This window comes from Lathamus discolor, chromosome 2 (assembly GCF_037157495.1).
Source record: "Lathamus discolor isolate bLatDis1 chromosome 2, bLatDis1.hap1, whole genome shotgun sequence".
NCBI lineage: Eukaryota > Metazoa > Chordata > Aves > Psittaciformes > Psittacidae > Lathamus > Lathamus discolor.
The window spans coordinates 66,080,338-66,105,337 of NC_088885.1; the positions used below are offsets into that span (position 1 = coordinate 66,080,338).

General features: G+C 44.7%; 1 long non-coding RNA gene across 1 annotated transcript in view; it reads right to left on the minus strand.

Moving 5' to 3' along the window:
* Positions 1 to 2,776: 2,776 nt before the first annotated feature.
* Positions 2,777 to 25,000, minus strand: part of LOC136008282 (uncharacterized) — a 77,667-nt gene continuing 55,443 nt past the window's right edge. Inside the window, exons 2-4 of the long non-coding RNA XR_010610039.1 lie at positions 20,141 to 20,307; positions 5,033 to 5,186; positions 2,777 to 4,203 (exon numbers count right to left, since the gene is read on the minus strand). This is a non-coding gene — a long non-coding RNA (uncharacterized LOC136008282). The remainder of the gene's footprint in view (positions 4,204 to 5,032; positions 5,187 to 20,140; positions 20,308 to 25,000) is intronic.

Here is a 25,000-nt window from a genome sequence, read left to right on the forward strand (position 1 = left end):
CAGTTTCCCTGTCACTGGTCCTCTAGGCCATCCTCTGCATGTAGGTACATGTAATTTTTTCAATAGGATTTAATTTTTACACTATTTTTCCCAATCCCTTTACCTTTCATGCCATCTTTTTTGGGTTTTTTATTAGCTTACAGCACATTTTTCAGCTATTTGCAACTGCACTTTTTTTAATGCCTTTTCTTCTTTACAAAGCAGCAAATACTTTTGAACCCACAAATGCAAATACCAATTTCAGATGGTTGAGCTCCTCTTTGGCATCTCACATGCATCTCATCTCATAGGGATTTGGCACAGACTGGAGGAAATCTCGTGCCAGAGCAGAGTAAGGCCATTAGCATTACACTAATATAAATGGCATCAGCAATGTAATTTTATTAAAAAAATACATTTCCATGAAACAGCTATATCTCCAGTAACACACCTTCTGCATAATCCATTTTCATTTCATATCAGCCCCCTGCAATAGTATAGTATAGTAGCGTAGTATGATTATTAATGATTATTACTGTATTTATGTCCTTTTCTTTGGCTGCATTATACCTAACAGCACAGCTCCTAGAGAATTTTATTTCTAAAGGCTGAAGTACTCAATTGTGTGACAATTCCCCAACCTCTCAAAGCTAAGTAGACCAACATCTTTTTTGAACCTGCTTGCCCAAGATTAATAAAACCATTGCCTTCTTTAAAAGCTGAACATGGATTCCGTACCATTGGGATGCCACCTTGGGTAGAGCTCATGGTCTGGGGACATGCGAAACCAATGCTCCTGACACAGTATTTTTAACATCTGTTTGCAGAAATTTTTCACATTGTCAAAACGTTTCCTGATCCAAATTAGGATAACATTAAAAATCATGACAGGAAATTCTGGACTGTGTTTGATTCAGACAAAAGTGTACATATGCCTAATTATGAAGGGTTGCACTGGTACTTGCTGTACATTCAATTGCAAAACCACACTTGTCACATCAGTTTAACAATTGCAACTACACTTTTTCTTCTTCCTTAAAAAAAACACAAAACAACAATCACCTCTCTATTACCTCTTTCATCCAAAAAGTTCCAGTTGACCAACAGGCACTTTCTGATGAAAATCATTATGCTAAATTGTATCAGTCATATTCTCTATAGGTTTAATATCCATCTTTCCTGAGGGTTTACAATTATGCCGAGATAGTGCAGCAAAAATGAGACTGCTGAAAAATCCAACCCACATAATGTATCATCCTCTCTTGTCTTTCCCTCTCACCTCTTGTGACCTTAGCTCCTTTAGACAGAAGCATTCCATGAAAACCTCACGTAAACTGGGCTGGGGAGATGGTCTGAAGGGGATTCTCTTAAGATTGCCCATATTTTGCTGTAGTGGGCGAAAGCTCTCAGGAAATACTGTGCAATAGATGAAGTACAACACTTTCAAACAAGGACCCTTCAATGGGGCTTATGTCTACCAAATGTTTAAAAGTTCAGACTCAGTAGAAATACTGACTTTTATGAGATCATAATTTTTGTCATCCCACTAAACTGTGTCACAGGCTTTAAATCACTTCTTCCCTCTTCCCATTTGAAACAGCCACCTTACCACTACTCTTAACTGCCGTCCCTTCTGCTCCACAGGTGCCAACCATATTTTCTCTCAGGAAGTTTATCTGATTAACATTTCCAGTTAATCTCAGAGCAATTTTTCTCAACCTAGATTTCACTTTGATGTGTGCTCCTTCTCTGCTTTAGACCTGATGAGTCTCACGTGTGCCAGAGAACTGCTGCTTCCTCCCAAGAGGACCAAGCTGTCCTGAGGAAAGGTCCCACCTCTTCAACAAACCCTGCCTTTCTCCCATGCTGAACATCCACCACCAACTCAAGAGCTGGCTCAGGTGCAAAGGGTTAATATGTCCCCTAAGACCCACCATGTGAAATGGCCTTTTGCAAGGTGTAAGGTAGAACAAAGGCTTTCCCAGAGCTTAACTGCTCATCGGCTGATTACAATTGCACGATGGCTGGCCACCACACCATTGCTAAATGGAGCTGAAAGAGCATGCTTCTTGGCTTGACTTGGATCATGTAGTTCAGTCAGTTCCCATCATCCCTTTGTCCCTCATATGTCCGACATGTGGATGAAACCTTCCCTATTGTGCCTCCTCTTTTCTGGGAGAACAAAGAGGAGCTGACAATGAAGTGGCTGGCAGCCCATTGCCACAGTCCATATATCCACACAGCTGTCATTACGCAGTCAAAGCAGCCGTGCTAGCAGGAGAGAATAAGCAGCCTACGTGAGAGACAACTGGGCTTGGCTAAAAAAGCTATATTATCAACTATGATACACATTAATATGCTATTAAAGGAAGGGAAAAAAAATCTCCACATGCAGCCCCATGACCTTGGGGAACTTTGGTAGCAAAGTACACATAAACAGCAGGCTTGGAAAGAGTCCAGTGCATGTCCTCTGCCTTCAACTATTGTGAGCAGGCACCTAGCCCCTGCCTTAAAAATAAGCAAAGGCAATTGTGTCATTACATGTCCCAACACCCAGGTTTTCCATTGAGGAATGCAGCGTTTTGCTAAGGTAGTCAGGACTCCTCCTGTTGAGCGCTGACATGTCACATCAGTGGACTTCTTGTTTACAGAAGTGGCAGATTGTTAATGTGAAGGCAATTTCCTGCATTACAACAAAATCCCATGATATATTTCAGTTGTTGAAAACCTGGAATGAAACAACAACTCTGTGATATGGAAATGCCACTGAGAGCTAAGTGGTAACTGGAACTAAAGTTTATGAAGTAAGTAAGCAAAAAAGAGATGGAAAAAGAAAAAAAAAAAAGAAAGAAGGCAGCTCCCACTATGAATTAAGGTTCCCTTCTGAATTACTCCTCACTCCCACTGCAGATGGTGAAGGGTATACAGGCCATGGGTTAAAGTAAAGAAGAATGGAAATCCAAGGGACAGCTGTTCATGGTTTACCAGGATAGGGTAAAATCTCAGAGAAGGCTCTTCTTAAATTGTTCATATGGCCTTTCAACACACACAGGTTGTATACCATAATGAGAAGAGGGGGGGAGGAGAAATGGACATGATAAATGGGACTGAGATCACCTAGGAAAAAAGAAAATTAAAAAATCCCCAAACCAAAAGCAGTGCTCAGGCTGATCCTGAAGATTTCTGTGTCTGGACGAGCTTTGGCACTGGCACAGCAAGAGGTGGGGCAGGATAATGGGACCTTTCCAGAGCTCTTACTCCCTGGTGTGGACCACTGAGTCTGATCTTGCATCATGCTTCCAGCAGAGAGTATAAGGCCAAAAAAGGTTAAAAATACACACAAACTAGACAACCAGCTTGTGTAGTCCATTGCTCTGTTCACACCCCTTCCTGTCCCCTACCAAGCAAGCTGTGTTCGCTGTGCCTTCAAGTGACTTCACAGAGAGGTCCCAAAGTCTCTTCCCAGTGGTGTCCTATGGGGGTCCTAGCTCCTTGCTCCCTGCACAGTCCTCTCCATGGCAAAGTTAAGGTCCTGGCTTTATCACAGTACATGATCATTCAGCTGTAACTGCTTTTTGACATCATTTGCTTCCCTGTACACTTTCTTGCTCAAGGAAGTCCTTTCAGGACAGTGACCACACTGCCAGGCAACTCCATTGCCCCCCTGTTGATCTCAGGAGTTTTCAGCTGCCATGACCTTCCCTGACATTTCAAAGTAAATGTCCCATGATCTCTTTAGAGATGTTTGCTTCTGCTCTGCAAGTGTGACACCCTTCTTGCTGGTCACCTGAGGGGGGAGAGGGGGTGTCAAGCAGTGAGTGCGGACAGGACTCAGGGAAGGCACGGGCTCTTAGGGGGCATCACAATCTCCTTCTGACTCCAGTGGGAAGCAAGAAAAACGGAAGCTAGAATTTGGCAGAGGGAAGGTGGCCCTTGTGCCCCGCATCTGATGGGAGGAAGCTTTCATGACTCCTAGGGTAACTCTCGGGGTTACTGCTTGTCCTCTGTAGCATCAAGCACAGCCCCTTGTCAGGGTTCCCCTTTGGGCTCGATTCTTGCCTGCTGCTCTTGCACCTCCAGGGCACCGCTCGTATCCTGACGCTCTCTGGCTCCATTGCCCAGTGCATGCTTGGAGACGGGGAGAGCTCTGCTCTTCCCTTAGCTCCACTTCCCCTGGAGTTCTGGCTTGTGCTTGGAAGGTGTTGATGCTTGTGAGCATCAGCTCTGCAACAGTGTAAAAAAAAGCAACCAACCCAAAGCAAAACCCCATAACATAAAAAAACATACAAAATAAGATAAAATGTAAGAAACCAAACCGAAACCAAACCAAAACCAAATGGAATCATAAAATAAACTCATATTTCCACTTGTAAGCTATGTGATTTGTGTCCTGGAATGTGGTTTCGGAGTTGAAAAGTGCTGGCATTGCAGGGGAATAACAGTGCCATTGTCATTCAGCCCAGGGTGAGCTCAGGAAACGGAATGGAATGGAAGGGAGAGTCATAGAATGGAGCAGAATGGAATGGGAGGTACTACACTATACTAGAGTAGAAATGGAATGGATTATGCCGTGTGATGCCCGCAAGTCTGCATGACAAGTGGTGCCCTAGGTCTAAGGGGTACACCCAGGAGAGCAGCTCTCTGCAGTGCAGGTCTCAGACCCACCCAGGACACAGGGACAGGCTCAGCTACCACATGGCTCAGGCAGAGACTGAACACCCCAGGTTGAGCTCATACGTGTCCCCCGGGCCCTTGGCAGGAGGCGGTAGGGTGGGGGTCTCATGGGAGGCACAGCTAGTGAGGCATTTGAGCACCTTGAGTACCCTGGCAAAAGTAGATCTGCTCTGCTCATAGGCTCTCCTTTAGACACTGATGCTTGGCCTCTTTGGAGACCAAGTATTAGGCATATGGACCTTCTCTCTGACGCAGTACTGTTCATCTTAGGCTCCTGTGTCTCTGTATATTTTCCCAAGGGAAACAGCTCAGGCATTTCTAAAAAGGGGTACAAGGAAATAAAACCAAATCCACAGGGAACTGAACAGGTATTGCTCACCTCAAAAAGATTTGCAGCCATTTGGTTGAGGAGCATGTCCTGCTTCAGACTGAGTTTTCCAACCTTGCTAGTGCTAGCGATGTGGAAATCCAGCTCAACTGGATGAACACAGAAGACTTCCATGATACCACAGACATCTTCTACTCTGGGGCCTCTGGGAAGATTTAGATTAGATATAAGGAAGAAGTTCTTCCCTGTGAGGGTGCTGAGGCACAGGTTGCCCAGAGAAGCTGTGGCTGCTCCATCCCTGGCAGTGTTCAAGGCCAGGTTCGATGGGACTTTGAGCAACCTGATCTAGTTGAAGGTGTCCTTGACCAGAGCACGGGGTTGGAACTGGATGATCTCTAAGGTCCTTTCCAACCCAAACCAGTCTGTGATTCTACCCTCACTGCCTGTATCTTGAAGTACAAGTCTACCTGCTGCCCTCCCCTAACCAGGGTGAGAATTTCCTCCTTACATCTCCTACATTTCAAGCAGCTTTTCTACAACACAGCTGTCTTACTCTCTGCTTCTGGTACAGCAAAAAGTGTGTTCTCCTCCTTGCTTCTAGCATCTCTTGCGATGATTTCGTTCTATTTGGGGTTTTTTTCCTAATTATTCTCTACTGACAGTACTTATAATACATCCAAAAATTGTAAGCAGAAGTACATCATGGGAAATAAAATCTTCTTGTGATAATCAAGCTACTTCCTCTACAACGGAAAGCCCCCTTCCCTGTTTTCAGAAAGGGTTTTTCCAGGTTCTCAAAGCTGTTGTAAAGTCACCCTCACACCCTCAAGAGGAGGATTCAGATTTGTCCTGAGGGGATTAGCATCTCAGCTCATGTTTCAAGCCTGCTTACCAGGTTAAGTCCATCTTTGGCTGTGAGCTTCATTTTCCACACTAAACCCTTTTCTTCCCCTTTCTCCCCAAGGACCCTGCCGCCCCATTATTTGTCCAGGGTGGTCCCCAGTTATATGACAGCTTTGTAGTTCCAGAAAATGCTTTATTATTTTTCTTATTCCAAGCTACTTAAGGTACACTGAAATAGAAAACGCTTTGTGCAAGAATGTCATGCTGCCCTCCTCCAACCTCAGCAAAACACATGAGCACTGAGGTGATTTTCTCACCAGCTCTCATTTCTTCCTACAGAGATTTGCTTGCAAAGCAAAGGCTGCTTCAGCAGGTTGGAACAGGGACTTCATAGGTTTTGTTTGAAGTGTGGAAAACTGAAGTGTGAATTTTATTTTTTTTTTCTTTCTAACAGTTGTTCAATGTGGATTGGGGGTACAAGTACCTATGTGAGCGTGGAGGAAAGGCAGAACGAGTCATTTAGCAGCTTGGATTTCCACTGGGGTCAATGTGATCAAGACGAAGGCTTGGAACACAGGCCAGTTTTCAAGAGCATTTCATAGTCTACCAGACAAATGACACATTAGTTGGAGCTATGCCAATTTATACCAGCATCAACAATGCTTCTGAGAAGTCTCTTTAGAAGACGGACAGAACTGTTATAGTTTGCTAGCAATCGCACCACTTGTGCAATAACGTCGTAATGTAACGCCCTCCTGTTCCCACATGCAGCTGAGCCAGGGTAGTGGCTCACCACCACTGAAAGACCGACCTCACTCCACTTCCCCCTTTCCTCACGTCAGCTGCAGCATTCATCGGGGACCTCTGCCAGCAGGTTCAGCTCACCAACCTCGCTGAGGACCATCTCATCCTGGAGGACCATGAACTGAACCAGTTCACAGTGGTGCCTCAGGAGCTGGTGCAAGGTCAGAGATAGGGGCATGCCACCAGAAGATGGAAGTGTAGTGATGCTGGGAATTACCTATCCACATTATCCTGCCTCCTTACACCAAGCACAGCATCTGAGGGCTTTACTCTCTGTGTTAACCTGGAGGAGGGGCAAATTTTCAGCCACATACTGCGGCAGATATGATTCAACCTTACTTGTAGTTTTCCCCAGAAGTGAAGGGAGGAGAGGAGGAGGGATGCATTAATGAAGAAGAAAGCTTTTGATAGCCTCTTACCATCTCTGACAACAGGCTTTGCTGCTACCTAGGTTTATTGGTTTTGAATTTGGGGTTGTTGCTGCCGTCATGTTTGGGTTTTATTTGTTAGAGCAACACATTAAAAGCACAGAGTTGTACAGATTCAGCAGAGGTCAAACAAACTGTTTGCATTTTTGCTATAAAAGGGTGAGAGAGAGGGAGACAGATGGTAAATTGGCTGCTAGGAAGCAGAGCTTGAACTTTTTCAATCATGTTTCCCTCTTAACTCACAGCTGGCGGAACTCGGTTCTGTAGCAGGTCTTTCTCTGGGCAGATCAAATCCAGCAGCACAGAAAACAAAACTCACCAGGAGACACACAGGGTGAGAAATTATTTCCTAATAGAACTACAAAGCCCAGAACAATAACTGGGGAACACTGACATGTATTGTTGGCCTTTATCACAATCTCTTTATAAGCCTGGTTAAAGAACAGAGATGCAGTTGTCCTTTGATGTCTTCGTTCAAAGGACTTTACACCCGCTTCCACCAGTGATAAGCCAGGGAAGGGGTAGACGAGAGGCTGAAACACAGCAAAAAAGGCTTGGCAAATAAAAACCTTGTTATACTTCTGTATTTCTGGAGACACTACTGTAAAAGATACAGCCACAGAAATCACAAGTCAGATGCCACTCAAGTAAAGCAGCTTATGCTTGCAGCAGTCACTTCAGAGCTGAGAGCTTCTTGGAAACTGGCTGGCAGTTTACCAGTGGGAGATGTAGAGGCGAACAGCCTTGCTTGTGGGCACCAGGATTAGCCTTGCTTAGAGGCTCCCTGGCACTGAGGAGTGCTTGTGCTACACCAGCACACAGCTGGGGCTTCCCAGATCCTCTGTGATGGTTCCTCAGCTGCCACTGCTCAGCTGTTTTGCAGTGAGCTGTGGGAGAGGTCGCCTGTCCAGGAACACAGCACCATCACAACACTAAATGCTCTTCAGACATGGAGCAGGAGCAGCTTAAGGTCAACACCTGAGTTAACCTCTGTTTTTTGTTCCACAGTGACAGCAAACTTCTGAACAGAAAGAACACAGTACTGTCCCCACCAGGTTCACAGCGGGACACTGCTCCTTGCTGTGCTTTCATTTTGCTCTGTGCCCCTCCTATTAGGCAACAATTTTTGGCAGAGCGGCTGGAGGATATAATGCCTGAAACAGCTAAACCTACCAGAGATCCTCTAGCAGAGCCTTAAATCCCATATTCAGAAGCAGTGTTAACACTTAGCAGCCAAGGACCAGATGATCTTGAAAATCCTGCTCTACATCATGCACTAACAAACACGGCAATCACAATACGACACCCTGAAAATAATCCCCAATTTGGAGTTGGCTGCTGCTGCAGAATCAAGAGAAATTCCAGCTTGGCTCCTGCTCTTGTTCACACAACACTAGATCTACACAACAGGGCACTGAGCTAGGTTGAGATCATGGGGACTTTTTTAGGTAACGATCAAACTTGCTGCCACAATATGAAAAGTCCAATAATCAGACTGATCCCAGGTATTACCATTTTATTCCAGACACAAAGAGAACACACAACTTAGCAAAGGTCAGATGCGAAGTGTGTGCCAGACCTAAAAATTGAACCCACGTGTCCCAAGTCCTAACCTTTCAGAGTTAGCCTGCTCTTCCTCAGGGAGGATGTTGGCTATGAAGACATGGTCACAGCTTGTGAAGATGCTTCACATTTATTATCACATCATGGTTGAAATCACATCTGATTTTGAAAACTGTTCACAAATAAGGTCAGGTTTCCCAACAACATAGTCCAACCAAACAGATGTCACAGTTGCTTAAGTGTTTTCAGCATGTCTAGACACCACATGGTGATTAACACCAGCGGACCATGCGTTTGTACGTGCTAGGAAAAGCAGAGCCCAAGATGTGGTAGATGTAGAGTGGAAGGATTTTGGAGAATGCACATGAAGTCACAGAAAGAATCAACTGCTTTCTCACGTCCTGCAGTAACTGTCTGAGACTCAGCAGCACCCATTAAGAAAACACTTAAGACTCAGATACGCAATAACCACAACTCCTTTGTCAGGATCGTTGTAAGGTGCTGCCAAAATATTATACTCCCTTGATTTCAAATGTAACCCGGCAAATGGCAGAAAGACAATGCCCAAGAGTAGCTGCAGTGAGCACTCCAGCTTCTGCAGGCTTTGGAGCATAATAGTTTGGTAATTGTGTTAAAGCCAAGAACAAGGGTTGTGAGATAAAGCAGTAAAAGCATTATAGCTCCAAAACCACACGCAGGAAGCGGAAGCAGTGGATCCTGGAGGAGCCGACAGAAGCAAACAACAAGCTATCTAGTACTTCTGCCTCAGCGAGCCCTGCTGGGACCCTGCCAGGAACAGTATGGTTCCCCCTCACCCCTCAAAAGTCAGGTGCTTCGTGCCAGCACTGACAGATATGACACCGGTTCTGCTTATCCCACGCTTTCCTGCTCAAAGCAGCATCCTGCTCTTGAAAGTCAGTCTCCCTCTTCAGTCAGCTGCGAGTCTCACATGGTCAGACATGCACTGCAGATAGTGTTAGCTTTATGATTAGAGCTGTCTGCTGTGAGACACATTTTAAAATTCATGACCTTTCCCATCAGGGTTCAAAACCGGACTGGCCTGAAGATGAAAGACGGGCTTAGACTCCTGCCATAAGCTGCTTCCCTTCCTTCCTCCCCCCAGTATTTCTCCTTCAGCATTTACTTCCAATTATTTTACAGGCTCTCTTCCCATTAACTGTGGTTTTAAAAATTGCTAATGAGTTGAGGTAAATTAAAGTTCATCGGTATCTGAACCAAGCATGTGTTTCAGCTTTACAGTCATGCCTGACTATCAAAGGTATCTTCTTTTGTCAGGTAGAAGATGCTCTAGGAAGGCTGCAGCTGGCCAAAAGAGATAGAGATGAGTTTTGAAGGGAGAAAAACAAGAGGGAGAGCGCTTACGTTGGCTGTGAAGGAGCTGTTTGCAGAGGGATTGGACATAATACCAGCAAGAAGAAGAAGGGAATGGAGGAGGGGAAGAGGAGAGAAAGAAATGCAAAACCAGCCGCTGCACATGCATTGGCACTTGCACAGTCCTGGAGACCTTGCCAATGGAAATAGAAGAGGAATGTGTTTGCTCCTTACCACAATTAGAAGCAATCAAACTAAAAAAAAAAAGATAAAAAATAAAAAATCTTCCTCTCAGTGGGATTGTTGTCATGAATTGTATTTTACCACTCTAACACACTCCCACTGCTGGCTTTTTCTCAAGGAAAATCCATGAGAATACAAATGCATTTTCCTAATTTACACTCTGCAGACCAGGATGTTTCTGCCAGTTCCCAGCAACTGCATGAGCTGCGTTTCCTAGTCAGGCTGGCCAGAGGACAACAATTCATTTTGCGAGGCACTTTGGGACTGGAAACAAGACCTTCCGAATGCAAAAAAGGGGATTCTCGCTAAATCTAAACCACGTGGGACCACTCATCGCCAACCACCCAGCAGGGAGGCGGCTGCACGCGACCGCCAGCCTTTGCAGAGCTAGCCAGGGTGCATGGATCGGCAGCAAGGGTGCCCTGAGTCATGGGGTAGCCGAGCATCACCCCAGATGCACTGCTGCTTGCATGCTGGTCCTCTCCTCTGCTGTCACCCTAGCTCTAGGAAAAGCCCCCAGCCACTGCTGGGATGCCATTTGCCAGCTATCAGCACATGCCTTCACAGTGTTGCCTTCCCCACACACCATTTGCAGGCGGTGCCACACAATAGCCTGGACCCACCCCAGGCACCGTGTCTCCGGCTGATCCCTTCTCGGCTGAAGCGTGTGTCTGTGCCTGTCACCACTTTCCGAGGCCACAGCCACTGCAGCAGGATGGGAGAGAACTCCAGGGTGGGCAGGGGCATACAGTGGTGCCCTCATGGCCCTTAAAATAGCCACCATTGAGATGATGCAGTGCAGAGCCATGCTCAGCCCATACTACCTGCCAGTGAAGGATGAAGCAGTTGTAAACATCACTTTCATGGGACTACCCATTGTGCGAAATGCATTACACATGCACTATAACCAGCTTTGTCCTGGATTTTGCCAATGACATAGCACATCTTTAGAGGCAGCTTCTGTTACCTTTCTTGAATCTAGCAGTGGTAAAACACCTATGGGGATCTCTAGAAGGCCTAGCAAGATGCATGGCCATCCAAGCTCTCCATCAGTGTTGCATAGGGAAGAGCAGAGAAATGCCTCACACTGGCACTGGACCCAGCAAAGCCATAGTGCTCCTAAATAACCTGGAGAGAAACCTCAGACAGTCACCCTCATGAGAACCCAGGCAGCCAAAAAGTGCCTAGTGCCTGACCCTTGCATGCTGCTTAATTGCTCTGAATGCAACAAAGCTTCACATATGTGTGTCTTGGCCTTGGTCACTGGTATTTGCAGATCCTGACAGACTTGGCAGGGTAACCAGCATTTTCTCAGCTCTGGGACTAATAGTCCTTCTGCCCTCTCATCCTTCAAAACCCAGGCTTCACGATTTTCAGCCCTCCAGAGTTGCAAATAAGATATGCCTAGAGGATTAGAAGTGTATGGCTCTCATGAGCAGAGCAAGCCTTTAAGCAATGCTCAGCTATTTAAAGTGAGCAGCCATAAAAGCCTACCTATGATATCAGAAATTTAGGGGAATGACGGAACGTAGGCCTCCAGGAGCACTTAGTCTTTCATGACTGGCTTTCCTCCCCTGTCTCAAGCCACAGGCCACAGCAGTTCCTGAGAGGGAACACTCGGTAGGGTTGAAAGTGGAGTGGCTCATCCCAGAGAGTGCCTGAGGAGTGTGAGGAGAGAAGAAGGCATCCAAAGGGAAACTGTGCAGCTAAGCTCTTCATCTCTAGGAGCTTCTGCCTTTTCCTCCTCTGCTCTGAAACAGCATACCTGCTCATATGATCACATAGATCATGTGAGGACTCCAGTCCTGCTCTGCATCAGCAGGTGCTCACCTGGCACCATCTTTGCTCCTCTTTTCAGCTCAACTTCCTCCAGCTAGTGCTGGGATCCCTTCCTGCTGCAGTACATACTCATGGCCATGGCTATTATGCTTTTGCCCAGAGAAAGCACCTTCGTTTTCAGGCAGAAAATGAAAGTGATGAATTATCCCTCTACTTTAGAGGAGATTGAGCTCCTTCCTCCTTGCTGGGTATTACATAGAGGGTATTATCAGTCCTTCTCCCCAGTAAAGTCAAGTTCTGCCAGTTTTTGCCAGGGTGGTACTAACGACTCATAACCTCAGATAAGATACAGCTCAAAAAGGCAGAGACAGTTTGCGAAGACCTGTCTCTACCCATTTTGGCATGACAAGCAAGGGCTGGCAGCATTGTATATCATTGTGCTGATGCTACACAATGACGGGTTGTTTCATGTCAAACCAGGCCAACTGAAAGCACTTCTTCACCTCAGCTGAGCAAGAGTCCCCTTGCCATTACTCTGTATAATGCAGACTGAACCTGTGGACAGGGCAGCGTGTGATGCCACAAGACCCAGGAAACCTGCTCTCCTGGGATGCATAGCAGGTAAGGGTTGTGGATTCACTTTGCTGAGCGAAGCATAAATGTATCATCCTTGATGTTTTGTCAGAGGTTCACTGACTGATGAACACCCCCTGGGGTGGGTTAAGGATGAGGGTTTCCCTTTGCATGCATGCTTTTTTCTGTTTCATAAACCATGATTGGAGATAATGACAGTGCTTGGTTTTGCTGTCTTGAGCTTTCTGCAGCGTAGTTAGAGGTGGTTTGGCAAGGAAGATCCAAGCTTCCCAAGATGCTCCACAGCCCTTGGGAGCAGTGTGCAAAGCTGTGTGTCAAGAGAAGGAAAGTGGGAGCTGCAATATAAGCCACTGCCAGCCTATTCCATCCTCAGATTCATGCATATGCAAAAGCCAGGCCAAGTTGAGGACATGGCAAATGACAGGGAGTAAGGGGCACACCATGCCCAGTTGCTGGAGCTCCTGAGAACTGGCAATAAAGACTTACAATCCCCAAATAAGATGCAACTGAAATAGGCAGGGACAGCTTGCACTGACGTGTGAACCTGATCCTTCAATGTGTGAAGGGTAGCAAAGAAACAACCATGAACAAGGCTCTTTCTGTTCCCAAGGCTTCTTTTCAAGTGCCTGTTACTTAAAAAAAGCCTGGCTTCTGGGAACAGTGGGAATTCTCCTCTGTTCCTCAGAGCTTCTTGCAATCCTTGAAGGTAAAGGGAAAAAAAAAATGAAATTCAGTCCTTAGATGAAGGGAATATCCAATTTCTGTCCTGTAAAACACCTATTCTATAACAGCACAATGTTCTCATTTTGGGACACATCCAGTTTCTGGCACTGCTGTGGCTCAGAACTGTCCTCTATTATTTTTGGCATTCTTATATGTCCACCACAGGGTATGTATTTTGACTAGAGACACCTACTTGGTCCATACTGCACTGTCTTGGGGAGGACAACCTGCTTGATTTTCCAGATACTGCTGCTTTCAAAATGTTCTCCATCAAAGACCTGAATAAACCCAGGACCAATTGAAATGATGCTGTTGCAAAGCATACACAGAAAACCTCTTTTCTTGTAATTTTCAGACAATGGCTTTGGATTGAAGCTTTACATTGATACTGTGACTCAACAGGGACAGGATTTTTCTTAGGGGTCCAGCTAGAGAGGACGTAACCATAGGGAGAAACTAGCCCAAACTCCTGGTAGCAAGCCTACAAAAATCCAAGGCCAGCAGGCATCCAAGAAGAAAGCAAATGCCATCATTCCACATCTACTCATGGAAAAGTATGTAAGCATCTGACATCCATGAACTCGCAGCACAAATCCCAGGAAAAGAACAAGAAAGGATCAAAGATACAAGTGCTAGGCTATGCGAGGTCCAGCTAGGAATGCCAAATGCCTGATACAGAATATGATATCAAATCTGTATCAGGACTAATTCTGATATTCAGCTACACTTGGAACACTCTCTAAGCAAATTTTACCCAACAGCATTGAGATACTTGTCTCATATTGCTGAGGTATTTTCAATCTGATCCTAAATATCGTAGGGGTTAAACCAGGGGTTTTATCTTAGCTGTAAATGTACATGTTATTCTACTGGTTAGGGCTGTGGCTTTTGATATTAGAAACTCAGGTTTCCAATCCTGATGCCATACTCGGATTCAGCAGTGATTTGAAAGTGAGACACTGAAAAATATGCTAGTCAAAGGGAAAAAAAAAAAAGGCAGCTTGAATGTCAAAAACAGTTCAAACACTAACTTGGGCAGGCAAAATGACTGACTTGTATTAGTAGACACATACAGGTTCCACCAACCTCACTGTTTGCATCCACTTCTACCTGAGCTGAGCATGGTTCTAAGAATCTGAGGAGTTTTGCAGTGCAAGTAAAAAAAGAGAAGCTACCTGATATCATACCTCCTTAATCCACCTTTCTTTCATGCTGCTATACTAGCAGTAATTATCTTTTAAAGGACAAAAAAAAAAAAAAAGCCACAGCAACACTAAACGGAGAACAAAGATAACACTATAGAGAATCTCTCTGCAAGAGAACTCTATGTGGTTTGAAAGGTCAACAAAGTTTGCATCATTCTCTCTCTTACAGTTTTTAAAGCTATTTTCATCCCCACTATTTCTTCCTTATTACATTTAATAAATATTTTTCAGATGGGATACCACCATTTCATTGCTCTTTGATAAAATGGCAAGGTGACTGCAATTACACCTGTTTTCGCCGTTATTGTTTCGAATCAAATATAGATATTCGATTTACTAGCTCTCGCAGTACAACACACCATCACTGAGGAAACTGTTGAATTTGGTCTGGAGGACACTAAGAGAGACACGAGACATTGAAGTTCTGAGAACAAAGTGTTTACACCTCAGTGTGTGCCAAAGCATGCTGACCTGACTGCCACAAGGTAAATTTCTTCCTTTCCTGTGCAGATGGGATGCACCAGATGCCTTGTGTATGCCTTGTTCCCTATCACACAAAACTACTGCAGGAGCAGATGCAGCCAAAGCTTCCTGATGCCATTTGGCTGGCAGCCTTTGATCTACACCCAAAAAGACCACTCCTACAGTCCAAAGACCGCCCCAATATCCTTGGCTCCTCAGCAGGTAGCTTCTGTGCTCTGAAGCCAACTGGAGTGCCAGTCAACACTAACTGGGGGGTTGGTGCTAACACATCCACTGTGAAGCAAATGAAGGTGAGCATTTACATCTAAGAGAAAAAGACACTGATTCACCCACTACTTGTACAGAGCAAGGGTTTGAAAATTACTATAGAAGGTAGGAAGGAATGCAGGGCTTTTTTTGCATCAGATGCATGTTACACACCTCGGCACACAGGTGTTAGGCATTTTTCAGGTCTATGTTTCTTCTTTTAATGGAAATCTTTAAATTTTGTTTATAGACACACTTCATCTGTGTCCACACCAAAGACTGAATCTGGGGAAATCTCGAACACCGTTAGCAATCTCTTTCCAGAGAAAATATAATTGCTGGGTTTTCATGTGCTTGGAAGAGATTTCTCCCAGCTTGTGCATTGATCACTCGCGCAGGATCATTTCAGTTCCTCCATAACGAACAGCAAAGTGTACCCTGTGCTGAGCAAGAAAAAATGACTGGCAGAGAAGAGACTGTCTACAGTGTAATCTGCTTCATTTACCATCACCCGAGCTTGCCAGGGTTTTTTCCACTCTGCCCTTGTCTCCTCTTCCACCTTTGAGTCTATTAACACTCCTAAGAGGAAGAAAAATGTCCAACTGTTCTCTCTTAAACTGGAACACACTTGGTAAAATGCATTGCACGTGCAATATTAGACCATTTCCGTGACCCTCTCAGAAACAAAATGTGTCAAATTCTCCTTGCTTTAAAAATTCTGTTCTCTCCTAATTTTATTAGCTACATGTTAGCTTCCAAAGGACTTAATGAAGACCAGGGTTCCAGACTGTGGCAAACAGCAACAGGGCACTTGGTCTTAAAAAGTGTACAAGCTCCAGCCTTGTGTTAAAGGGTGCTTCGGCTGCAGCCAGTTTCCTGCCTGGGGTAAACTACTGCAGCTAGATGAGAGCCTTACCAGTACAACTGTTTCCATTTTCAAGCCTTTCACATCTATCATGAGGCAAGGATGCTACTCGCTGCTCTGCGTTGCTCCCCAGTAAGTGGCTGGGAGCATATGATGAATGTGGAGCAAGTCCAAGGCAGGCAGAAGGAACTGGGACAGGCAGGAACATGGGGGTGCCCAGTGCCAAGGAGCTAGTCTGCAAAAGCCAGAGAGAGCAGAGCCCAGATCTCCTGAGCATCAGTTCAGAGGCATAGTTGGGAAACTCTTGCTCTCAGGACCAGATGGAGGGCCTGTGCTGCGGCAATGGGATTGCAAAGAGAAATTACTGGAAAAACAAGAAGGAAAAAAAATCTCATCCCTCAATGCACATGGCCAGAGCCTGCATGGTGCCCAGCCTGCACGGTGCCTTGCCTGCACAAGGGCACAGTTGCTGCGTGGCTCTGGGCAATTCACGGCTGGTGTATGTGTATGAGGTGTTTTGCACCCAGCTGTGCTCGTGAGGAAGCCTGGGCAGTGTGGCAGCTTAGCACAAGCGCTGCCCAAACCGCACTGTGCAAGTCACCTCTATACACAACTGTTCTGCCCAAGCTGCATATTTCTGCTTCATTTCCTAAGTTTTAGCTTATGTCTGGCAGATAAAACAACATCCATCAATCAAGCTCAGCAAGGCTGTTATCTGCAAGAGCAGTAAGTCTCTCTCCATACTCTCTCCTCCAGCTGCCTTCTCAGCCAAACCAACTAAGCCAAACCATCCTGGAGTTCTTAGGACAGGACCATATGCCCAGCACCTGGAGAAGCCACACAGAGCACAGCCTGTGCCTTGCCAGGGCCATGGTAACTGTTGGAGGTTTTCTTCTCCAGCACAGCCCGATCAGGACCCTCATGCAACCCATCAAAATGGGCAGACGGCAGACACCTCTGGGCCCCTGCAGGAGCTCCCAGAAGCCCTAGGACAACGTGATAAATGCTGCTTGGAGGAAGATCTCTTCTCACTCTTTCTCATAGAAAGAATCCCCAAGTGATGCATATTCTGAGATGACAGATAACATTGATTGTTGGAACCTCTCCTGAATGTTACACTACTGGGATCTTAATAATATCCATAGTGTCTTGTATAATATACTTAACTGCATCCAAGAAAAAAAAGGAATACTTAGTGGATCTGGCTACTAAAACATGTCAGAAAAATCATTAAGAGCAGTAAATTATGATGATGAGAGCTAATTTTATAAATGAAGGCCTAAAAATGTCTGCAATTTCATGTTATGTTTGAAAAAGTAGCAGAAAATGGAAAATAAAAAGCTCATAAACTTAAGACACAGAAATGAAAGGGTACATGGAGATCAGATAAAAATAGTAAATAGGAGAAAAGCTATATATGCACAACAGTTTTAGGAGTCACACCTCCTATGAACAGGGCTAGCAAGAAGCTCAGGCAACTGCCTATGGCAATTTTCAAGCCTGAAAAACGACTAGTAGCTTCACCCATCCTTTACCTGTGCTAGCACCCCAGAGCCAGAGAGGCTGACTATGAGCTGGGGATGGAGAGATAGCAGTGAGATAAGGGAGCCCCTCAGCAGGTTCCATCCCTGTCCCAGCTATGCCCACCTTCCCCTGCCTTCCCCGGGAGCTCCCCATCCAGGCTCTGTGCCAGCTCCCATCCCTCACCCTTTACATGGAAACATTCAGCGTTGCCTGCGCAGCTGAGGAGTTTGAGCAATTAACCATCACGATTTCAGAAATAACATTTGTGGTGTCAGGAAGCCAAAATAAACCATACCTTCCAAACTGATTTACTGTCTTCCGTTTTTTCTAGAGGAAAAAGGCAGAGCTGTGCCAATACTACATTACTCAGCACTAAAACTGCTAGTCTGGTCACCATGAGACTTGTGCTTTTCCCATGGATTTGCTGCCTTCTAACTTTGACTTGGGGCAGAGCATTTAACCTTTATGTTTTAACAAACTGCTTTAATGAACTCACCTTTAAAACAGAAATTGGACTATTCATGCAGAGGGCTTTGCATTGTAGAGATGAAGGCAAGCACGGATTAAGTCAGTAACTATATAAAACTAGTTTTTCACTTCAAAATGGAAGAGACGTCAACCTAGAAAGCCTTTCACAAATGACTATGAATAAATACACGCTCTAAAAACTCACTGTAAGAGGCAGTTCAGACTTGAGCTGGTGAGAAAATGACAGTAAGATGATCACCATAAAATGGATGAGGAGAAGTTTGAAGGAGAGGTTTGAAAAAGAAGTGTGATTGGCATGCAGAAGGTGGGCAGATTTTCCAGACACAGAAAGCAGCATGAGAAAGACTTCCAGTGCCAAAAGAAACAAAATAAACGACCTACCAAGCAAAGACAAGTAAAACTGGGAGCTGTGTTTCCAGCAAGATAGATGTCGTTGTTGCTCCCACAAAATATGTGCAAGCATTTTGCAACATCTGTTCTCAAAATGTCACATTTTAGCAAGAATGGGCATTGCCTGCATGTGGAAGGACCTAACGTGCACCCACTTGTATTTTGCATGGGCTCATTGTGTTGGTACAACTAAAAGCTGATGTTTGAAAATTTGGCCCCAAATATCTTCACTGGAAGCAGAATGCAGACAGATTTTTATGAATTCCAATGTGTTTTATTTTTGTGGCACTATCTTTGCTGCATCCAGTAGAAATACCATTACTATGATAAACTCTGTTGTGCCATGTGCAAAACAAACCCACACAAAAAGAAGGGAACCTTAACTTTACATTGCAATTAATCTATGTATTAGCAGACTATATGCCTCATAGTACCTATAGCATTTAATCAATACTACAACCAAAGATGTAGCAGCACTACCAGTTTGTGAAGTCCCAGTCAAGTCGGAGTGCTGGCTGGTCAGAAGGCTGGGACAAAAAGCAGATCAGGAAAAGACAAGGAGCAGGTAAACAATGTGTCTGCACAAATTGCTCATGGATTGTAGCTATAGAGAAACTTGAACAGTATCAGAAAAAAATGACTGAACTTGGACTTTGTTTGTTGGACAGACCAGGAGATCCCTAATTTCACAAACATCTACCTGAAATCCTCTCTGCAGGACTTCTGCCTCAGCTACTTTGGAGGCACCAAGCATGAGCCAAGATGGAGCAGAAAAGGCGACTGCTCCTGTTTTGCCTGTTGCAAAAGCGAGGACTGAGATTGGAGACTGGAGTAGGAGAAAGGAGAACTTGTCAGAACCATTTACTAAGCAATGGCACCCAAGGTGGAAGTCAGGGTGTGTATAAAATGCAGACATAAGAATAAGGTGATAAACAGAACATAGTCTGGGGAGAAAAAAAAAAGGGGGGGAGGTGTGTATAAACCTGCATTCACTTTGACCTTGATCCTGCACTCTTTGCTGCTGCTCCCACCTACAGTGTGAAAGCAATGCTATTCCATCTCATGGTTCTACTATGAAAATAAACCCATTAATATTTTTAAAGTATTCAGGATACTGTCATGCTGAATGACAGCAAAAACCCTCTGAGGAAATTAATAACTCTGTCTTCAGTGCAGGATCTGAATAGGATGTTGGAATTAAGGGATCAGCTCCTCCCTCCCCCATTACAAAATGATGAAGAAAAAATACTGAATAGGTGCTCAGTGAATGAGGACCGTCAATCCCATGGACTGGATGAGGCACCGTCCTGTGAAGCTCATTTGTGGTTGTGTCCTTGAAGCCTGTACTATAACGTACCTCTGCAAGGCAGCCAAGTTACACTGCAGCTCAGCTCTGGCTATGGTTTCAGAGGGGACTGGCAGGGGGGGCTGTGAAGGTTCACATGCACTGGTTGACCAGCTATGAAGAAATGCTCCCACCTCCAACATAACAGGATTTCGTTCTCTAGGCTGACCTCTACTGAAAAGTGAATCATCCTTCATACTTATGGCTTACACAAGGCAAAACACCTACCACACAAAACACAAGGAGCTCTGGAAAGGCCAAGATAAGGAGGTGGAAGGGGCTGAGTAACAATGCACAACTCACCTGGTCAGAGGGGAATCCCCTGGAAGCAAAGCCAAAGCGAATAACCTTGAGGCACAGGCAGGGAAGAGGAGCTGAAGCAAAGACAAGGGCTGTGCGGACCAGTGCTAGGGGAAGGAGATGGCAGAAAGGGCAGCCAACAACAGCCTTTTCCTAAGAGAAACTGCACCCTGTGGGAAACAAGGTATGCCATTAAATCAGGCCTGAAAAGAACTTCTCTTAAAACCCTGAAACTATGACAGAGCGAGACCCTTCCTGTACAGCTTCTTAAAATTGCTTTCAGTAATGTCTCAGCCGTGAAACTCTACCAGCTGATGTTAAAACCCTGTGCAGGAAGGCTGCAAGCAGAGCTCATCCAGGCGGACACTGAAATTCAGATGAGACATAGCTAGCAATCTGGCAGAGGCCATCACAAAGTCAAATCCTTCCCTGGCATTTCTGGGATCGTTGACCTCTTCTCCAAAGCAATATGGCTTTCCAGCCTTGTCCTGCAGGCAGTAGTGCAGAGAGCCCTACATTGCACTTGGGGTGGGATGCCCAGCCAGTACTCTCCACAAAAGAATTCAAACATCAGAAATTAGCACCCGTCATAAATAAACCACCACGAGCTGAACCAAAAGAAGCTGCAACCCCAAGCCCAAATGTAGAAAGCCATTGTTGTTCCAAGGGCTGGGTTTGTTCACTATTGTGAGCATGGTAAATTTTTATATACAAATCTCCCTTTCAAAAATGCCAGCCTTTTCCTAGGCCTGCACTTTGAGGTGATTGTTGCTATTTGTGAATGACTTGGGAATTAATTAATGTAAAGCCAACTGGCTTATAAATGGTTGGCATTGTGAACAGCCCCAGAATCATGGGGAGAGCAGTTTATGTGGTCAGAGCCACATTCAGTGCTGTATGTCAAGGGAGAAGATTTATTATCACAGTAGGTCCATTTTCCAGAAGTTTGCAAGGGCTGCTTCATAATGAAGGGGCACTGTTCACAGCACAGTCAGCACCTATTTTTTTTCTGGGGTGTATTATAAATCCCAACAAGAAAAAGAAGGTGGGGGAGGGTTCTTTTAGCACTTAGGGAATGAAATCCCAGAGTGGGAACAGCATAAATAATATCTTTACCACGGAAAGAAAGAAGAGAGGAAAGAAAAACGGAAACAAGGCGCTTTTTAAAAATAAAAAAAAAAAAACCAACACCAAAAAAACCCGAAGTTGTACACTTATTTCTATCATTATGACAAGAGTTGAACTCCCACATTACAGCTAATTAAATTAAATAAGCTTACCAAGCTGGATTATATCCTATAAATATTTTTGGTTGCTTGCCTCCCTCAGAAACCATCTTTGATTTAAAAATATCACAGAATAATAACAAATAGCTCATAATATGGTTTAAGCACTTAATAATTAGAAGAGGGAGGAAGGAAAGGCATGTGTAGCTTCATATAAAAATAGCCATCTGGGTATTTTTAACTAAAAACCAACCATGAATAGACAGAGGTAAAATGGAGAACAGCACTGGCCACCAAAAGCCTCCCCACTGATCTCCAAGCAAAAGAGTGAGGTCATGCCTCAGCCCATGTCCTTGTTGGCAAGCAAGGGGCTGGAAGGGCTGTGGCCTGGCACAGGGCTGAACAGAGTCTGCTCTGGTGGCAGGGAACATCAGTAGGGCGAGCTGCACTCTGTGAGAAGTTGCTAGGTCCCATCTGTACATGTCACAGTGCTAATTAAAGGCCCAGTGGGCACAGATGAAACAGGCATGGCAGTAGGGGATAGCTTTCTATGCCTGTCTCTGCCACCGATGGCTACACAGCCTTGGGCAAATACCCCAGCCTTTGTGGCCAGGGCAATATCCTTCCTCCATCCTTTCCTGACCTGTCTCTGTTTTCTCCAGCTCACTCTCTGATTTCTTTTGCAGTCTGCTGCCTGCAGTAATTTGGCTATGCGTCCTTGAGGTCAGGGACAGCACAAGGAACCTCTGTAGCTGTGATCACGGTTATCCTCCCTGTTCTCCCCCAATAAGGCTGGTGGGGAAGGGGATGGAATTGCTGGGTTTGCCTGAAGCTGACTGACAAAGAGCTCTCCTGCATGCAAAATACTCACTGAAGCAAACACAGATGATACCCACATTACCCCATTTCCCAGCCACAATCTCCTCTCCCACCAGTTTTGCACCCTCCTTGTAACTGGGATGCTGTAAGGCTCCCAGGCATTTGTAATGGGGTTTTACCCTGAGATTACAGCCTTGCAATGGATCAAACAGCTCTTGACAACTGTGTACACACAAAGATATTTTTAAGAAGTACTCTCTTATTTGCCTGACAAATAATACACCATGAAAAATACCTATATTTAATTGTCCCAGCTAAACTGCACGTGTGTTATGATCTTCCCCAGAAAGCTTTGCTCCTGTTGTGCTTTCTTGAAAAGAGAAAAAGAAACTATGATGCTAGCAATAAAAATTATGATGCTGCATGTTCTCTTGCCTCTTACAGCAAAATTCCTAAAGCCGTTGAATAGTCATCCTGTATTTCTACATAGCAGGGAAGAAAATGAAAGGTAAAGTGAAAGAAGCCAAAGAAGTCCCATGAGGAAAACTAGAAAATTCATGCTTTTACCAAACCACAAGTGAGGAACTAGGTAGTGTAATGTATATAAATGAGAGCAGCAGCTCTATTTCATGCTAGTTAGACCATCAGACGTAGAGACCATCATTGCCAAGAACTCCCATGTAGTTAGTTTTAAAAAGAAATCTCATATATGATGAAGTGATTTTCTGAAAAGATGTTTTTAGAATCATTTGTCTAGTGGGTTTCCATAGAAGCCATCCTGTTCTCAGAGCAGTCTGAGAGTTAAGATCCTGACACTGTTCACTAGAGCTAGGAAATTCAGAAATTAAAGACACTGCTTGTGTTCCCTGGGTCACTCCATGCGCTCAGACTTGGTTACATTCAAATAGCATCTTTCCTTAAAAGAGAACTCTGACAAAACCTCTCTACCCCTCTCTGATAATGATAAGAAAATAGAGGGGAAAGAAAAGGCATAAACACTGTAAAACTGAACAGCATGAAGGGCTTATCTCCTTCTTCAGACACTCTGAATTTTGTGGGATTTCCCTCATATTTATAACGGAATTTAATGCAGCACTTAAAAAACAGAACAAGAAAGTCCTTGCCATGCTGTATTTGTTTTCTTTGAGCTTCGTGACCAAGAAGAAAACCACACGCTGTTGTCAGGAACCAAAATCCTTGTCACAGCAGTGCCTGACCTCTTCCCTGTCTCTCCTGGAGACCTGTGTCAGCATTTTACAACACAGGTGCATGGATACAGCTTGCAAATGGTCATACAGGAGCTGTGGTATCAAAGGGAATTTAAACCAGGCATCTGAATCCCAAGTGATCTCTGGGTGACCTGTCCCCACCAATGCAGAAGAGGAGGAAAAGGGGAGTAGAGAGGCAGCCTTCAAAGAACATTTGCTCCTCTGCTGCAAAGTCACCTCATGCTGCAGAACAGAGTAGACAATGTAGCTTCAATCTCCTGCCAAGGAGAAAGTCCAACCAGTCGTTCTTATTTAAAGCAAATAAATAATTAAAGAGAAAAAAGGAAAAAGAAAAAAGAAAAGCGAGAAAGAGAGGTTTAACTGGAGTATTATCAGAGATTTTGAAGTATTAAGAGCCTGTTCAGCTATGCCCTTGCTAACAGGTGTCCCCAGCAGTGAAATGCAACTAATGTGGAGAGGATTTCTGGGAACATGGAGACAGATAGGTCAGCAAAACAATCCACGTCAGAACTAGTGGGTTGTTCATAGCCTGTAACCCAACACAATTCTGACCAAAAATACAAACACAGTCAGGTGGCCCTGGGAGAGCTGAAAGGTTTTGTAACAAAATTACTAAGCTTTTCACACCACAGTGGCTCTGACATGTCTTTAAAATCCCGGCGAAGTGCCAGCAAAAGCAAAAATTCCCTGCACAGCTACATTACATGCTAAGAACCACTCTTCTCCTGCCTTATCCCTGCTCTCCATCGCCTTCCTGAGCATCCTGGTCTTTACCCTCTCTCATTTTCTTTGATCTCGTTCTCAAGAGAAGAACATCTGATCCCAGTAATGTCAAAAGAGCAACAACAGTGGGAGGCCCATTAAATCTCATTTTCAGCTTGTTCTGAGAAATTGAGAGGAGGGAGAGGACGAATGAGAGAATCCTAAGCATGGCAGTTGCTGTAAATAAGAGAAAACAGAGGGCACATCAAAAAACAAAGAGGTTGTTGAAGGATCAGTGGTCCCAAGCTAGAGATCATTATAGGGGAAAGAGAGAGACATCCCAGCTGGCTTTCCACAAGAAGAAAATGTTTGCGGTGAAAGAAGCATGAAATAAAACACTGGAAAAAGCCTGTACTAATACAACATCAAGGTTGCAAGCGTGAATGCAAAGAGGCCTCTGAGGGCTGTCATTACACATCCTGTGTAATCACTGTAAAACACTGAAGTTGGACTAAAATTGGAAATCTGAACCTTTTCAATCATATTCAGCTCTGGAAGCTCAGAGACACACCTCCGCATCCTGGGCTTGGATGCCCTTGGTTCTGGATGACCCTCAGAAGCAGCACAGAAAACACATTTCCACTCTGTATTCAAACGTGGGCAGATACAAGGGAGTCCTTTAGGTAGACTAGATTTATCTGACAAAGTTTTTTTGGAAAATAACTTCTTTGGGCTGACTACTAGCATGGGAGAAAAATATAAGAATTCAGGGGGTGAAGAACAAGCTGAAGTAAACTAATCCCTATATAATGCAGTATTCACTATGCCTATTTACTACATGTCAGGAAACCAAGACACTGCTATGAATTCAGTAAACTCTGCTCTTA